Below are 12,785 nucleotides of genomic sequence, written 5' to 3'. Positions count from 1 at the left end.
GAAAGAGAGGGGAGGGGAGAAGCTAGGACTGAGGGATCTGTGCATTCCCTTCTCCCGCATGGCAGACAACTTTTTAATCCTTTAAAAGAGGAGGGAAAACTTGATTCCCTGATAGGAATTTGTCTAGTGTAGTGGTAACTTCTCCTTATCAGATTTTTATGATACTGGGTTGAGTGCGTCTGCAGCACCTGTCTAGTTTGTACCTCTTGCATCTCTGTTGCCTCTGCCGTACTTGACAGTGTGTTACTGCAACAGAGATCTTTTCTGTAGTGAAAACTTCATTTGACCTGGCTTTGTCAGCAGACTGTATGAATACAACCCTTTTGCTTCAAGGACTTAAATGGTAAAGATTGCCTAGCCCTGTACTTCATGGGTGAAAAACTGTGGCATATGTGTGAAAAACAATTTTGAGGAATAGCTGTTCCTAAGAATGCTAGTCATTCACTTAGGGAGTAGAAATAATGTGATTTTGGAGGTTATTGACCACACAGAGTAAGTCCATAAAACAATTCATAAATAGTCAATACCCTGAAAATTGCTTTTCATATCTATTCCATAAATATACATACACCAGGTTGATTTTTCCAGATACTTTCTAAATGAAAACAATGAAACAAAACAATCCCAAAAAACCTCCAAAAACCCAATCCCCTTTTTTTCCCCCAGAAACAAAAGTGTTTGTGAAAACTTTTTTCGCAATGAGTAGGTGTATCGGCTCCAGTGCTGAAGTTACTGTGCTGAACTACATCATGCTGAGGTACAGAACATGACAGTCCATTGACATGGCATTTAACTGAACAAGTTCAGTTGTTTTTTTTTTTTAATCCAGTTGACTGAAAAGTACAGAATAAGAAGATATAAATATTTAAGAAAGGTTACTGAAAACTTTTTTTTTAATGAATTTTGACAAGCAGTTTTTTCCTAGTTAACCACATTTCAATAAAATTCCTCTCTGAAGATCATGCCGTTGTTTATTTGTCTGTTTCACAGCATTGTTAGACATGAACAATACATTGGCAGTGCCTGGTATGAATTCTTGGTCTCTAAAAAGTCTCTGGTGAATAGTTTATCAAATTTAACATGTATTCTATAATCTTGAGTTACTGCTTAGTTTTTCTGCTAAAGTAAACGGGCTGTGTCCTTCCTGATTTTTCATTGACGACTAAAAATTTTTATATCTTTTCTTGATTGAGAAGCCTGTCGAAGAGAAGACAGCTCTCTTAAAGTATCTTAGAATCTGGTGGCTTGTTACAATTCTTAAGACTCTTCTATGAGAATTGTGAGGTTTTATCAGTAATCCCCGATACCAACATGATTTTAGTAGCCATTACTTCAACAGCAATAAGAAGTTATCTTTTATAGGAGTCTCTAGTTGTATAGCTGTGGAAAAAAAAATGTGATAATGAAAGAAAGATCACCTCTGTACACACAAAAGTTGAAGTAAGGTTACATGAACAATGTTAATTCTGGTATTTCGCAAATTTAGAGTGCTTGACTTTGCAATCTTAATTTTCTTCTGATATTGGAGTGGTTGATAGTTATAATTGTTGATTTACACAGTTTGTAGTGTGAGGAGGAGGAAATGTAGGATCACAAAACTTCTTTGTGGGTTTTGTAGCTGCCATTCATTCCATTACAAATATTTTGCTATGTGGAAATACTGTTTCTTATGCCTTGAGAGGGGTGTTGGCAATGTCAAATCTAGGTACTTCTGCCTCTGTCTTCAATGCAAGGAGCAAAGAATTTTACTTAGAACTTTTCTAACCATCTCTGTAATAGTTATAGGCACCAGTATCTCAAACGTAGCAGAAGATGTCTCGAAGAATGGAACTTTGATCCAATACCATTCTTTTAACATCCACCAATACAGCTTGTCATGCAGGTTACTGTCTGAGTCCGCAAGTTCAGTAACCTTTCGCAGGAGGGTAGTGATGGGTGTCCTCAAGTGTCCCAAGGGGCCTGTTAATGCAGGTATGGGCAGGTGGAAGAGCATGGAGAACCAGCTATGGGAACAGGGAAATTAGGTGCATTAAAAACTGTGGAAGAGAAGAAATAATGGAAAAAATTGGGGGAACTCCCAGAAAGAGGTAGAGATATGTGAGACTTAGGGAGGGATAGAGAGAAGTAATGTCAGGTCTAATATATATAGGCAGTATGTCAGAAGAAATAGCAGCTGGAAAATAGGGGACCCCCAGAGGTAAACTCCTGGTATCCTGGGGTTGTTTCAAGAAGATGCAGGGGGAGATCAAGGAATTTCTCATAGAAATCCCCTCCTCTTCTATCTGATGCTTTTTCAAAACATATCTAAGAGAAATAACATCATTTGGCAAATCAAATGTGTATTAGGCTGTACCACATGGAATCTTCCATTTCTAAGTTTTGTGTAAATATATTTAATATTCAATATATTTTGGCTTTGGTAATCTGCAGTGAAGGTCTTCTAGGGATGTAGCCACTGTACCACATGGTGACAAAGCTTTGTTCACACAAAAAAATAAGATACTGATACCGGAAAGTGTGTGTTCACAAAAACCAGAAATAAGTTATCTCTTCTACCTTTATATGGTGTGCTATTCCAAGCCAAGTTTTGCAGGCCTGATTGTGTGGTCTATACTTTTCCCACTGGAAGTGACTCTCAGCTGCAGCAAAATGAACTAGTTGAACTGGGATGGTAGTCATTACAGTTGGTGTTGAGCAAGGCCAACTTGGTCTCTCTTCTAGCTTTTCTGAAACTAAGGTTGTTAAGTGAGAAAGACATCCTTTTAAAAAAAAATTTATTATTATTATTTTTTTTTCTACCCAAGTGAAGAAATCCATTCTTCTCCATGCTTGTCCAAGAAGACTGCTACCCTCTTCAGTGGTCTCTGGTTCCTGGCCTAGATGTAAAGGTGGAGGGGAAGAAAGTATGGCTCCAGCAGGGCCACACTGACATCTGCAGTAGAAGCTGTGGCATTGAGGATTGGTCCTGCAATTTCCTTTTGACTTGTGATCCCTGTTCCTTTGTGAATGGAAATGTTGCTCTTTTCTAATGCATGTGAAGAAACAGCGGGTCTACTTTTTGAAACAGTACCATTAAGTCGTACTCTGTCTTCAAGATTGCAGATACTGGCCTGCATTTAGCACAAAAAGAGCTCCCATCCAAATTGGCATGAAGATAAGGCTTCCATTTAGTGGCTCTCTGGAGTTGAAGATAGATAATTTGTTTTTTGAACCTTCATATTGTACTTACACGCCAGTAAACCAAAGTGGTATTCCTGTAAAACACTGAGGTCTAAATGTAAATTAGTCTTTTTTTCCAATGAGCTTTATTTTTTGTGGATTTATGAGCAAAACTGAAAATACTGATTTTTCTTTGTTTTAGTGTTGGCTGGTGCACACAATTTTAAGATAATGATGCACTGGAGTATAATCAAAATAGGTGTTTGAAGAACTAGATGGTTTCAGGTTTCTTAAAGACTTTTTTGTGAAAGAGGAGAGTTCTGGTTTTTAGTGTTTTTAAGTTCCTACTCCACCCTTCTAAAAGATACATACAGTCTCCCTCTTCAGTTTTGAGAAACACCCCCAGGGCATCCTTTTTATTTGAATTGATTTTCTGGTTGTTTATCTTTTTCAATCTGGTCATGAAAAGCACATCTGGTTCCTATTTTAATCAGTATTCCAGTGGGAGCAACATCATATTATAGAAGGCTAACAATGCTAAAATAATAATCCATAATGATGCAACTTCTGGTAATTTAAAACTGTTTTATCCACTGTTTGTAGAAGTGTGTTAATGATGTAGGCCAACTGATCTCTTTGCAGATTAAACTCACCCTGGGTCCTAACAACAGAGAAATATCTGACATCCACATAGGCGAACACTTCAAACTGTCAGGAATTCCTGTTTTTTCTGAAGCGTCTGAGCGTTTTAGTACTTATGGAAAGTGCAAAACCGACAGTTGTGGAAACTAAAGCAATCAGTTGACAAAGAGATTGGGTAAAGCAGCCTCAACGCTAGTTTACACGTAAACTTGTTCTGCATTTTATTTGATGCAGTTCTGTGTCTAGAGGTGATAGGGTTGGAGGTCTTTGTCTTGTTTTTCTTTACTTTGTTTGTTGATTAGGTACTTGGCATATATGGTAAGATCTCCAGAAAGCAACAGCAGTTATTTTATTACAAAACTGTGTGCTAGCAGCTAAACTGAGAGCGGCCATTTCAAATAGGTTGCCAAACAACCTTCAAGTGGTAGGACTTGTTTTCTGTATTTTTTGTCTTGGTTTGAGCCAGCAACAAAGAAGAGAGACTGCTATCATTTCTCTGACAAATGCATACATAGGTACTTTAACAATTATGTAAAACAGAAACGTGATATCTCTGAAATTTTCACATGAGTTTGCAAAGCAGCAGACTCCAATACCTGACGTGAAAAGGCAAGACTTCGTTGAAATGTGGAGCTGTCTCAGTTACATTCGTATTTGTGTTGCCACTTACGTTCAAATGTATCCATTCTGATACCAACTATCTCCAGACTAGGCTTCTGCAATATGGCAGAATAATCTGAAGAAGCTCTTCTTGAGAAATAACTTTGAGAGGTTGGGAGAACATACTCTTATTTATTGAGAAAGCTCTGATAACAGAGTACTCTATCTAAACCCTTCATTCAGCCTTCAGATTATTTTTTGGAACTGTCACTTTAATATATACCTGCTTCTCCGCTGACTGTGGTTCAGCAAAGTTTCTCACTGAAGCAGGGTGTAGCGTATTTTAAATTGCAAGGTCAAATTTAATACTGGTATGGTCAAATCAGGAGTGACATTCTTGGCAGGGTGACAGTGTTACATGTTAATTATTTTAGAGACTAAACTTCCAAGTGAAAGTTGGAGTTCGTGACCTCCTCTTCTTTCAGGTCTAACCTGGTTTTAGGAAAAGCTAAAGCCAGAAATAAAAAGAAAAATGAAAATTTTGCAAATTCAGTTTTTAGACAGGAATAGTTATGTTTTAGAGCACTGTAGCTGCAGTCAACGTTAATGGAATTCTCCTAAAGGTCTGTGTTGGTAGGAGAGCATGAAGGAGGTATAGAAATTAAACTCAGCAGTAGGTTTCTCTAGTTTTCTGAGGAGCACTGCTCTTAAGTTGTTTTATCAGCTCATGTTCCTACCTTGAGACAACTGATTAATGGATTGATATATTCGCACTTCCATGACTTCATTCTTTGGAGCAAAATAGGCTATTTTTCTTGCAGGTCTGAAAGAGACAATTTATATAAAACGTCAGAGCAAAGCAATGCAAATTTTAGAGGAGCTAAGCTTTTGAAATGCTGTGTCTGAACTTCTGTAAATAATCCGTGCTTGAGGTCAGAATAGCAGGTCAGGGATATCCAATGACTACACATTAAGGCAGGGGAGCCACAATATCTCTCATCACTGAAGTTTTTGGTTTGCATTTTTAAATAAACCAGGAACAAGTGCAGGGTATATATAGCATCGCAGCCCTATGTTGGCAGAGGAAATGTCTTGAATAACTTTGTTCCATCATCTTGAAACACGGAGTTAGTTAAACTGGTGAAATATTGTATTTTCAATTTTCAGAGTTGAAACTCTGAAACCGCCCATTTATAAGAGAGAATCTCCGTAAGATTCTCAAGTGCTATTCATTGCTTTCATTTGAACTGATGCTGTGTTCCTGGTAGACATGGACTCGTTTCAGTAGTAGATAAATGGAAATATTACTACCTACTACGTGTGAAAGTACTTTGGAACCCTCATCATACTGTGGAGGTATTATATTTCTCTGCCAGATGTTATAAAAAGCTTTAAGAAATACTTTGCATGGGGGGAATTATAGAACTGAAAAGAATGGAAAGATGGAAGGTTCTCTTAAATGTTACTTTGATGAACTGGATTTTATTATTTGTTTGACTGTTATTCCTATTTTGACATTATATAATTTCAGAATTTCAGCTGTATTTTGTAAAACATTCTCATATCTGTTTGGCACTTTTAGATTTCCCCAGTAGCCAATTTCCAGCTGTGGGTACTGAAACAAGTTTCCAATCTGGGATGCTTTTCAAGTCATAGATAGCGTGAATTGGCTAATGTTTCTGGTGTTGAAATTATACCCTGAATACAAACCAAATTTGCCTTCCCAGATCCTTGGTTTAATTTCCGTATCCTGGTGGTCTAACTTCAGGTGCATTCCTCTAGCATTTTTCTCATAGGTATCACAACTTAACTTCTATATGAATTGCATAAATGCTTTCAGGATACTTGAGGATAACTGTGTAAATAATAAAAAGGGAAAAAAGCTTCCCTATATGTAAATGTATGGCTCCTGAAACCTGGCAGTTTTCTTCAGAAAAAAGTTTACTAACTCCATACCAAGAGGCATGTGCAAACAGCAGTCATTCTGAAGAAATAACAGAGAAAGTCCTTGTAAACTGGGATCATAGCCAGGGAAAGTGAGGTATAAAGAAGAGGTGTATATTTTCCAAGGCTATGAAATGAGGTAGCCACTGATCCTGGAGTTAAGTTCAGGTGACCTCACTGCAGGAGCTTTAAGAATGACAGCAACCACTTAGGCTGTATCTTGAAGTGTGCGTTTTGCTTTCTATTTTCCCCCCTCATATTTTCCTTTTTTTTTTTTTTCTTTTCCATACTATTTACAAAAGGACATACTTGTTCACAGTTTTCCATGTACATGTATTTAGGAACAATATATATGTTGCCAAATAAAATGCGTTCCCAGAATGAGATAAAGGCTCAGTAAATCAGAAGTCATGGAACTTCTGTGACTTCTGAAAACTACTTTTCTGCCTGCCCCCCCTCCCCCCATATTGTTCAACTAGTTGCCGCTGAAGCATGTAGTTTTTCACAACTTTCTTCTTCGCTACCAGAACAGATGCTGGTTTTGCCAAATTTTATTACAACACTTCCCCTCCCTCTCTTCTCACTAAAAATCATTAGCTCCACCATCTATTTTGGAAGATGCTACTGTCTTGTTTATGGCAGCCAGTTCAATTTTTCCTTTGGCTCAAGAAAGGGCTGGTTTGCTAAAATTGTTCTTTCTGTGTGCATAGTGCCAATTTGGATTTTTGCTGAATAAATAAGATGCAGGGTGGGTAGGAGAGAGGCTTATAGAAATATTTGGCATGAACTCACTTTCTCCAAGTAGTTAGTCAAGCAAGTTAATAAATTTTAATAAATCTGTGATAGAATGAAATATAAACCTAAGTGTAGTTTATAAAGTAAAATTTCTCATTTTTTCAATGGGCAAACTATTTATAGATCAGTGGCATAATACAGCCTTTTCTGTTTCATTTTATAGAGTTATACATCATTAGTTTTCTTTCACTTTCTCACTACAAGTAAGATGATACCAGATCACATCATTCCTCTTTCTGGAACAGAAAACCCACCTGACTTCAATGATTTTGCTTAAAAACTGATGGTATGATAAAGTCACTCTATTTAACATCCAATATTATAAGATAAGAATATTAAGAGCAGCTTTATTGTACAAAATGAAAGCAGATAAATTATATCTGCTTTATCAAAGCTTTACACATTCTAGAAACAGATGCCTTTTCAAACCAATACAAAATTCCTAGATATTAACTTTTCAAACAATAACAGCTGTCAGAAATCAATCCCTTTTGATTAGCTACTCTTGGAGTAGGCCAGATTTGTTTTAAAATTAAACACTGTCACAGAATGAGTTTCTAAAATCAATGGATTGTTTTCATGCTTAGTGCAAGGAAATTCAAGTTAATTCAGAATTCATTGTATATTTCATCCTGTATTTCATAATATGGGAAATCTTTTGTAACATAAGTTAAAATGTTAGTTTTGTCTCTGCTTACAGTTTAAAGACTATGTAATGCAGCTTTTCTATTTAATTTTTTCTGGTTCTTTTAATCTATTCACAAGAGTGACAAATCAATTAGGGCTGGTATGGATTCAGTTAGTTGTATTGCTTGCCAGAATAAATTATCTGGCACCTTCTTGAAGAGGAGAGTCAGTTTGGGAGGTTGACCTAGTCTCTTTTTTTTTTTTTTTAATTGCAAATGGATAAATGTGTACATTAAATATTTTGAGATAAAGTTTCAAATTGTAGGAGAGTGCCTGATGTCATAGAGCCGGACTCCAGCTAGATCCTCTGCCACATGCCTGCGTATGTATGCAATTCCCTCCCAACGGCACCTGTTGAAGCTTTTTGCTATTCTGAGAATACATTTGTGTGTGTGGCAACTAGTCTGCTTTTTAAATGGAGATGCATTTCTAGTGCCTTCTGGGCAACAGTAACCGGTGTATCCAGAGACTTCGATAGCATGGTGCTTTCCCAGTCATGATTGCATTAAAAAAACCAAAACAAAACTCATTCATTCCTTCCTTCACTGCTGTTACTGCAATTTTAGACTAAAAGGTTTTGGGGATTCACATGTCCTAATCTATAAACTGATGGTACAGTTTAGTGAACAGTACTAGAGATAAGGAGCAAAGCTCAAATGATTTCTCATTCATAACCCTCATTTTAGATATTAATTTTTATTAACCAAAACCAGCTTTCTGTATTTTGGGTGATTAAAAGCAAGATGCAGTTTTACATGGGGGGAAAAAAAGGGTTATCTGTGGTTTATTGTCCATCTTCGGAAGGATCAAAGTTGTAAGTTTCCATTCAACTTAGAAGCAGCAATAACTGCATAACTGCACTAATGAAGCTGCTAATTGTTACAGCCAGAGATACTATCATTTGCAGGAATGTAAATCTTTGCTGATTAACTTTGTCACAATGCTTTTCCTTTACTTTGGCACTGAAGACAAGTACAATCAGTATTCTATTTAACACCTAACACTATTTTCAAGCATGAGACCCAGTAATATAGGTACAGAAGTACATGTTATCTTTGCTCAAATGTTGATGTCTGTATTCAAAAATTAATTGCATATCAATGTGTCAGACCCTCAAAATAATATTAATAAATCTGTAGTGTTCAATGCAGATGCATCCTAAGAGTGCATATTTTTAATAAACTCTGCCTCTGATGGTGATCTTCTAAAGGCAGTCAGATTTAATGAAGGATTAGGAATTATAAACTATCTTCTGGTATTCAAGCAGACAGGGACAAAAAAACCCCAAACAAACGCAGGCTTTCCATTACTGTGAAAGAGAAAATGATATATAAGACCAAATTTTCCAGACTTATATAAACACTTTCAGGAAAGAAACAGTTTTAGGTAGTTTTAGGTATTTACACTGACTAACAAAAATAGACCTCAGAAAGATCTGAGTTCCACCTACAGCACCAGTAATTTTCTGCTTCCATCTTTGAAAATCAGGGAACATATTAAAGTGCTGCTACCAGGTCCTCATCACCTGATATTTATTCATTCAAAATTACCATAATAACTAGAACCAGAATCTTTGCCGCTTCGTCTTTCTAAGCCTCAAATAGCCTCAGAGAATAGAAAGACCTTGGGGTGTTTCATCATTTATTGAAAAAAATGGAAGCAATCTGAATTCCTAAAGCCTCTTGAAAGTTGCTCTTTCAATCAAAAGTATCTTGAAATCTGAATGACACTAATGGGGAACAGAATTTCTCTACCTGTTTTTTGGGGTGGGTTTTCTTGCATGCATGCATATTTAAATGACCAAGATATCGCTAACCATTTTTCAAGACTCATGTATAAGAAAGTTTGCCACAATGTTAAAAATGCATCATCTTTTTCTTGCCAATACTATTCCTGGTGTTAGTTACAAAGTTACATCCAGTATTTAATCAGAAAGAAAGAATATACATATTTTCTACTCTTCTATCATTGATGGCCAATAAAAAAAAAAAAAAGAGAGCAAATATACTTTAATTGTGAACTGAGTCCACTTCTGTGCCCTAAAATCTGCTGCTCTAGATCGTTGAAATATTTTGCTAGTATCTCCCTAGCTGAACATAGAGATTTTTTTCTTCCAGTATGCAAAGACTGCTCAGAAAGGTTCTGGAAGCATTCATCTGCCATGTAATCTCTGACAGCTCTGACAGCGCACACACTACTACTGGAATTTCCCACATGGGCGTGCAACAGTCATTTGCCTCATCTCATAAAGCGGGGCAGGGCGGGAGGCGCGTGTGGGGAGAGATAGGACCCATCAAAATTGTATCATACTTTTTTGACTAGGTAATTATAAATGAAGCCTCACTTTCAGTTGTTAATAACGCTTCATTTCTTAGTTTCATTTGTGGGTATTTCATGGCATGCTACTAATGACAGTCCAGATACTCTGTTTTTTAAACCAAAATAATCAAAAACATTTCTTAAGAGTTAAATGCTTTTGTTTAAGCTGGAAAAAAACACAGCAGAATAAAAGCTTATATAGTACAATTTGTGCATGATACTAGAGCAGGCTCAGAGTTCATTCTAAGTTTCTGCATGCTAAGTGTCTACTGAAATCAATGGCAGCTGCACATGAAGAGGTATTGCAGAACCCATTCACAGCTTAATGATTACTAAATAGTAAATATGAGATAATCTGACTCTACTTCATTTTAGTTGAGAAAATGTGAATTCAGCTTTTGGGATAAAATTGTACCTAGACTTCCATGAGAGTTTATAAGGTGTCAATTTACTTCTGAATATGTCCTGTATAACCTGATTAGGTTCTCATCCTAAGTAGTTTGCTCATGTGGCTTTTCCTCCACACACCTTCAATTTATAAATCTATTTTCTAAATCAGCTCTTTGTAGATATGAGAGATTTTCAACAAATTCCTCTGAAAATTTATTGTAGCAAATGTGATATTGTTTCCAGCTGTTTCTACCCAGAACTGATATTAAATACTGGAAGATAATGCAACCAGATCACTTTCTTTATCAGACTTTGACACTAGGTCATGGGAATTAATAATGTTCAAAATGTACCTCAGATTGAAGCTGGAAAAGCCAGTCAGAGACCTCAACCAGCAGCAGATGTTAAAGCCAAACTCTGATCCAATTATTACCTTGCACCGCAAAAGAGGAAAAATATTCTGGAGGCCAGTGATGACGTTTGGTCTTTCTGGGTGGCCTGCTTGTCTTCTCTTCAACTGATCTATTCTGAATATTACTCAAGACACTTTCAGGTCATTCAGCTAGCAACACGTTTCATTCCTTCCCACAGCATATTAAGATATTGGTGAGATAAGATGTGGGTAAGATGTTGAGAAAGGCAGTATCTGAGCTAATACAATCAGATATGTTTTAAGTTCTTAGTGTTACTGCCATATTTTGTCATAATATAGCTGTTTGGCAAGTTTCCGTACAATTTCCTAATTGTGTACGGGAGATAACACTAAAGGTGATATAAAAGTAATAATATTGAAAGCACGTGAACTCCCAATTGTTTGCTCACCAGAAGCAGCTGATTCAAAGTACTGGACGCTAACTGCAAATGTTATATGCACTTCTAGTTCTTGCTGATATTTCTGGTGTGATGAAAGGATCGACAGCCACTAATATGTGGCTACTTAGACATTCATTCATGAGGTAAGGAGTATTATTGTGCATGTGATACAATTTGCTATGTGGCTACTTAGACATTCATTCATGAGATAAGGAGTATTATTATGTATGTGATACAATTTGGTCATATGCAGCATATAATTTGCAGCGGGCTCTGAAGACTTTAGACTTAAGAACCCTGTTCCTGAATCCACTCTCCACTTGGGAGCAGTGCAGTAGATGTGCCACTATGATGTGGCATATCTAAAAGGACCTCATGTGAAAGATTTTCCATACTTGCCAGGAGGCAGAAATTTTTTTAAGCATCAAGGTGATCACTTAACTCCAAGTGTTTTTTATGAATTCAGTATGTCTTGTGCAGTAAAATTTGGCTTCTAAGAAACAAAGTAACCAGGGGAGAAAAAAAAAATAATGAAAAAGGGAATAAATCCTTCTAGTGATAGCAACAATATTGGTTCTGTAGAAGCAGAAGTCTGGGCAGCAGTGCTAGTAGCAAGAAGATGTTATATTGTGGTAGTTGGCTTGCACCAGAAGATTCTAATGTTATTTGATTACTAGTTGATTCATCCTACCTTCATGCCTGGTAATACATTGATCATGTCTGTACATCTTGGGCAACAGACTAGACTGGCACTCCATTCAGTGGCCTTTGTTTTCAGGATGATGCATTTCTGTATAATTTATTCTCTAGTTTTCCTAGACAGAATTGTGAATGTTCAATGTTTTGTTGAAAGAATGTCTGCACAAAGCTAACATCCCAATAACGCAATAGTTCTCCTAGGAACAGGTCTAGGTGAGTCCTGAAAAATTGTTGTGGATCAGAGCTGCTCTACTCTTCTGATCCACTTTATTTGCTCTTTCTGCCTCTTTTTCTCCCACTAGGGCTACTGAGAAGAGTAGAATTTAAATTGACAGTGCCTCAGAGCTACTGAGAAAAGCTGTTTACTTTAACCTTTAAATTGTTTGTTTTGCTTAAGGACTGAATTAAGAGAGGTGTGATTGCTTTATTTAAGGACTCAGATAAGTGAGGTGCACTTTAATAATTGTGCATCTTAGTACTCTGGTCTACAGACAAGCTCATTTTTACAGTGGTTTTAAAAAAGGTAGGGAGAACAGCTGATCTTCATCTGACTAAATAGTGTTGTAAAATCATCTCTTAGAAAAATGTAGTCTAACATTAAAATATTTGACAAAACTGCTATTAAAAGTTTTGGTTATAGTATAAGAACTTGAAAATATTGAATCCAGAAAATAGAAATTCTTATCCAGTAGTTTGAGAATATTAGATAAGCAGAATCAGGAAAAGGATCCCTATTT

This window comes from Cariama cristata, unplaced genomic scaffold (assembly GCF_000690535.1).
Source record: "Cariama cristata isolate BGI_N322 unplaced genomic scaffold, ASM69053v1 scaffold4017, whole genome shotgun sequence".
NCBI lineage: Eukaryota > Metazoa > Chordata > Aves > Cariamiformes > Cariamidae > Cariama > Cariama cristata.
This window is presented reverse-complemented; position numbering follows the sequence as displayed.